Source organism: Mycteria americana, chromosome 6, assembly GCF_035582795.1.
Source record: "Mycteria americana isolate JAX WOST 10 ecotype Jacksonville Zoo and Gardens chromosome 6, USCA_MyAme_1.0, whole genome shotgun sequence".
Taxonomy (NCBI): Eukaryota; Metazoa; Chordata; class Aves; order Ciconiiformes; family Ciconiidae; genus Mycteria; species Mycteria americana.
The window spans coordinates 23,424,911-23,431,198 of NC_134370.1; positions in this window are offsets into that span (position 1 = coordinate 23,424,911).

Consider the following 6,288-nt stretch of genomic DNA (forward strand, 5'->3'; position numbering starts at 1 on the left):
GGCGGGAAAGAAAATTCTCCCTTCTCTTCTCCCCAGCTGAAGCCAAAAGCAACATGAGCTCCTCCTTCCCTTTTAACCTGCTCTAGTAGCTGTGCTTTGCCTTGAGCAGTTTCTGTGCAGCTTTGGTTGTTCTCCATGTTGCTATGATGCTTGTCAAGATCCTCTACATGTCCCACAGAGAAGATGAGGCTCAGCTGGGGTGGGGGTGTACAAGGCTGGCTGCTGCTGACTGTTGCAGGATTCAGCCAATGAAAGATATGCCCAAATACACACAGCAGAAGGCCAACTCCAACACACGGTTCTCATGATCTCCTGTTGGAGCCAGTGGGGAAAAGTCAAGACCTAGTTTAGGTACTGATTTTTCAGTGTGAGGTTTTCCATGCAGTCAATTTCAATTAACGTTGTGCCAGACCAGTCTGACTTCTGAGCAGGACAGACTCAGTTAGTACCCACATGAGGCGACTGGTGCATGCAAGAGCTAGTGGCTCTGCAGGCTGGTTAGTTGGCTGAAGTTCCTCCTTCCCAATCCTGTACAGAGAAGATGGTGGGGTCTGTTTCTGCAGTCAGAGGTATTGCACCATGTAGGATCCAGACCAGATGGCAGACCACACACCAGCTCTGAGCTGAGAGCGCTCTGTACAATGGCACCAAATAACTGACACAACCTCAGGAAAACCTTAATATCTGCAGACACCAGAGATGGCCAACAGTAAATAAAGAAGTGAGCAAGTTGGCAGCAGGGAGCTCTGGGAGAGGTCCCCTGATTTCCAGATGCCACCTGCCTTCTTGATGCTGAGCAGCTGAGCTGAGCTGCAGCTGAGCCAGTACAGCCTCCCACATTTGGCTCCCTCCCCATGGGGCCAAGACATGGACATCATGCTCTCTGATCCAGCACAAATACAGCAGATGTCCTACAGACCTTCTCCAGGACCTCTCCCTCTCACAAGTCCCCAGTACCTCCCTAGCTGTACCACCTTGGTACTGCAACCCAAGCAGGCGGTTTTTAGCAGGGTCCTGCTTATTCTAAAGACCTGTTAGGCAAGTAACTTTGTCACTGGATGCTTCCCGATCTGCAGATTTAGCAAGTGCACATTCACCTCCATCATCCAGGTCATTAATGGAAATGCTGAACAATACCAGACCTGGAACAGATGTCGCTGAACTTCACTCAACAGACCCCTTCCTTTTCGACAGGGAACCATAGATAACTCTCTGGATATAATTCTCCAATGGGTTTTGTACCTACCCAACATCCCATCCTTAAGATCAACATCCTTAAGATCAACATCCTTAAGAGCCACTTAAATGGCAGCCAGGACTCTTCTTCACAGTGCCCTTACCCATGCCATAGAGGAAGATCAGATTATTTTGACCAGATTCTGTTCTTGAGAGGTCCATATGGCTCCCGCTTATCTCCACTGCTTACAAGTAGCGAGATTATTTGTTCCAGCATTTTTGGGCGGTGGGTGGGTGAGGGGATTTAACTGTCAGCAGTTCCTGGCTTTTGACCCCACTCCCTGTTTCGAAGGGGGGGGTACAAAGTTTGCATTTTACAGTCTTTCCATGCCTCACTGTCCCCCAGCAGTTCTCACAGATAACAGCAAATATTTCTGGGATTGCTTTGCGTGAAGTTCACCATGCCCAGATTGTCTGAAAAACTCCCGTTTATCTAAATACTCTCTTACTTGCGCTTTCCTTATTCAAGGCCAGACTTTTAGCCCCCGTCACCGGCATGGCTTGTGCTATCCATTTCCCCGTAGCTGTCTTTGTCTGAAGGCTAATGCAAAGCGCACCGAACAGTTGGGTCTCCTCAGTGGCTGCTGTGAGTGTTTCCCCTCTCTGCTGAAAAGCAGCGCAAGACCGTCTTTGGTTAGTCTCTTACTGTTAATACAACGGAGACTTGTTTTCTGACATCTCTTGCTTGGTGCACGCTAGCTTTTACCACGGTCTCTCAACAGAGCTCCCAACTGCAGCCTGCATGTGAAATCCCAAGCTGGAGGTATTAAAAACTGGGCTCAGGTAGACGCATTGCTGTAAGAGGCGGATCGAGTTTCTGTCTTAATTGCTTTTAGGACCTGGTCGCAGCCAGGGACGGGAAGGGCTGGGGTGGGGGTACGCTCCTCACCGCCCGCAGCAGGGCCGAGGCCGGAGCCCCGCGGGGCGAGCCGGGCGGGCAGCGTCCCCCGCCAGCCGGGCGGGCCGGGCCGCCGGCGAGAGCCGGTGAGTGGAGTCACCTGGCGGCTGCCGGCACCCAGGGCAGCCCGGGGCTGGCCCGCGGCCCCCGCCGGCAGCAGCGCCCGGGCAGCGCAGGGGCGAAGGTTGCCGTGCTCCTGCCCGCCGCCGGAGGACGGGAGAAGCCTCCGGAAAAATCCTTCGCCGGTCCCCGCCGGCTCTCCAGCCCTGCTTCACCGCCTCTTGCGGCCTGGGGCTCCGTCTCCGCCTCCCTTGAAGTCTTCCTCTCTGCAGCACGTCCCCTGCCCCGCCTGTGCCAGAGCTGCGGGGCTGCTCCCCTGCTCCCCGCACCCTCCCGCAGCCCTTCTGCCGCCCCTAAGCCAAGCTGCCCCAGCTGCACGAGGGTCTCCAAAGGCGCCTTCAGCAGGGACGCGGCTCCCCCTGAGCAACGGCTCCCACACAACAGAGGCAACTAATTGCTGTCTGTGCCCTCAAAGTAAAAAAGAACAAAAATAGACAGAAACTCAAGACACGTCCCCTCCAAAACAGGCTATTTCAGCTCACCAGCAAAACATAAGAAGGACTTTTCTTCACAGAGTACCAGGAGGAGTCATTTCCACAAAGCTTCAGGGACCTGGCACTGGCCTGGGGAAGAAGGCTGCTGTTATTAGCTCCATGAGCCCCAGCAAGCACCGCCACTTTCCTCACACTCACAGCTCAGCACTCCAGAAAACTTGCCAAACAGCAGCAGCAGCAATATAAAACACAGGAGAAATCACTCTTCCCCTGCCTAGGTCTGGGCAATTTTTTGTTATTTCTTGTTTAACCAGAGAGAACAGCAGAGCAAAGGGGCTGATGCTGGGCCCACCGTGTGCATTCCCTGGGGAGGGCACAGGGCAGGCAGGGTAAGGTGAGCTCTCCTGGCAGCATTGGAAAGGGGGTACCCTCATTCTGGGAGGAGGGATGTAGCCATTTGAAAAGCTGCAATGCCTCTTGGAGGGGGAGAGGGTCCCTGAAAGACACTCCCAGCAAACCCCCCTTCTGCTGGGGTGATTCCTGCCCTGTGAAAGATACTTCCCACCCCAGCAGCCTGCATGGATGGACCGGCAGCAAAGAGCTCTTCCAGTGATGAAGCCTTCTGGAGATGCAGAGCCCTGCCTCCAGTGCCCTGCTCTGCACTGCTGAGCGAGGGCAAGGGCGGTTGGGCAGCTGACCTCATCCCACAGAGCATCACCTCTGAAGCACCAAGAGCACGTCAGGCAGTTCAGGCAGAAAAGAGCAACTGTGGAAACACAACTTCTTCAATGCTCTTGTGCTTGGGGGGGTGCCTGGTGCAGCTGAGCGAGCGCTGCTCGGGCAGCCGTAGGCATGTGTGAGGAGAGAGCTGCCGGCTGCCTCACCGGGACCACGGCTGTCACAGAAAGTGTCCCAAATAGTACCACGCAGGAGAGAGGTCACTCCATTACTCCCATGTGTTCACCATCCCCTCTCTAAAGAGAGCTTCCAAACGTGGAGGCCAGTTTATTCTTCCTCCCAAACACCATCACCTCAGCTGCCTGCTTCTGCGTTTCCCAAAGCCGGGGAAGGTGCTGCTCCGCTCCTACCCACCGCTCTGGGAAGTCCAGAGCAGGAGCCCTGCTCGTCAGGGAAGGCTGGGCAGGGTGCCGGCTGCTGCCACCTCCCGGGGTGGGAAGAGCAGCCCACAGCCCTGCGGTAGCTTTCCAGCTCCCTGCCTCGAAGGGCCAGATCCCATTCACCAGGCAGGACCCAGCATCCACCCAGAGGCTTGGACGCTGGGGTGCTCCTGGCCAGACTCAGGCTCCGAGGCTTGTCTTGGCTTTATGAAGCACGATGCCTTTGAGCAGCCACACGCTCGGTTCAGCTGGTAAAACAAAAGCCTGATTTTTTTATCATCTCCCTCTCATTTCTAGTTCCCTGGTGGTGAGCAAAGGAGCTTGGGCAGCAGGAGACCAGCTGGTGGTGGCTGCAGAAGGGGGAAGCACAGAGGGACAGAGCCTGTGGGACACCTCGCATTGCTAACCCTCAGGAAGACACAGGATTGAGATGGAGAAAGCAACGCTTCTCTCACAGTTCAGAACAAAGGTCAGGTATGAAAAAGGCATCAAATAAATCAATACATACATGACAGCATTTATTAGCCATTTTTACACATCACACAGTGGCAGATGCACCCTGAGAGGAGCTGGCTCTGGGTTCTTCTGCCTCCAGCCCGCGGGGCTGGCCCTGGGCTGGGACTGTAGGCAATGCCTGACATGCTCTGCAAGGCAGAGCGGGGCCCTGCTCAGTTCCCAGGGTCTGAGGCAGTAGCTAGTCAGGTTAAACAGATTGTTTAATATCGTACAAGGGGCACACCCCAGATAACAGCCATTAAAGTTCATGGGATTCAGTTCCTTGCACCACAGAGGAGAAGGGAGAGCCTGGGCAGAGCCCTTCACAGATAACCCCATCGCCCAGAAGCTCATTTCAGCTGGATCACTGGTATGGGCGGGTAACACTTAAACCTGCATTTACAGCAGATCAGCTAAGGCATTAGTCAGGTCATCGCTTGGGCTCAGTTCACAGTCTTGGCGTTGCTTTTCCAGCTGTACATTTTGTGCTGGTATGACCAGCGGCTGGGATTTGGCTGCAGGAGGCACCACCACTCATCTCCTCACCCAGGACCCTCCTGGGGAGCTCCAGGGAGTGTGTGGCACTTGGGAAGGACCCCACTGAGCCCCTCCTGGGGCTATGGGTCACAAGCCTCCCCAAGGGGTCCTGTCAGCCTCCTGCTACCAGCTCAACCCAGGCAGACGCCAGTGGGGACAGCACTTCCTCCAGCCCCAGGGGAAGGGAGCTGAGGGAGGGACAGGGACTGAGGGCCAACATCACTGCTACACTGGTAAAGCCCAAACTGGTGTAAACTAGGGAAGGGAAGCATCCCGACAGGGTTTCACGTGCTAGCCACAAGCTTGAGGCTCACATGCTCTGCTTCCCTGTTTGAGGACACAGGTTACTTTTGGGGTTGGAAGATGACACAAGGGGGAAGGTGTCACCCCTCTGGCCTGGGTGGAAAAAGGACATGCAGCCAGCTCAGGCTCTGACTGCCCCGGGCATGGTGAGCCATGAGTGCTGCACAGCACTAAATGTCTGCACAGCATCTGCCCACAAAATGCTCTTTAAGCAGGCCCTGTCCCTACAGATTGGTACGAGGGGGTCAGTGCTACTCTAAGCTAAGAGGAGAAGCTGAGGCACAGAGTTGGAAGGAAGGATTTGTGCAAGGCCATGGTACAAAGGTGTGACGAGGTTGGTCCCAGGGCACGTGAGTGCCTTGGCCCACATCCTGCCCTCCTAGTACCAGCGTACAGAGGCAGAGAGGGATATTCATCATGGCCCAGGACAGAGCCAAGAGGGGCACCAAGTGAGGTAGGGAATGGTTCTTCCTCTCCCTATGTTAGCTGGGTGAGCCTAAAACCAGGCAACATCATATTGGCCAAAGAAGCTGCTCTGAAGGAGCCTTACAAGTTTGGTTCCAGGATGAAAAAGATGTTCCTGTTTCCCCTTCCTACACAACCTTAAAAAACAGCAGGGATTTTCCAGTTCAGCGCTGTTCCCACTGGCAACCTACCAGGGCTGCCCTGCACACAGAGTAGCAGCAGGTTTGGGCTCTGCTCTCCTGCTTTCCCCCAGAATTGGGGACCATGGAGTGGGCAGTGCTGTTTTGAGAGGAGTTTCCCTACTGTTTCCCAAGGAGAGACTTGGTGCATGCAGGATTCAAGCAGTCCCTGGGAAGGAGGTGAGGCACAAGGCAAACCTGAGTGATGTGGAGAAGAGGAAAAAGCAGAACCATGGCTTCGAGGTCTCCACCCCCGGCCACCTCCCCTCTCCTCCTGCTATCAGCCTGCGACAACCCGCACCTCACTCTGGTGTGCCACCCACTGCAAGGCAGACACACTAAAGGCCAATGCGCAGGTTAATCTGAAGGCTGTTATCCAGAGTGACCTCCTCCTAACCCCCATCACACCGGTCCCAGCAGGCACCTGAGCTCCAGACAGGAGTGAAAAGTTTCCCCTTTCCCTCTCACCCCCTCCACCTTAGTCTCTTCTTCCCTCCTTGGTT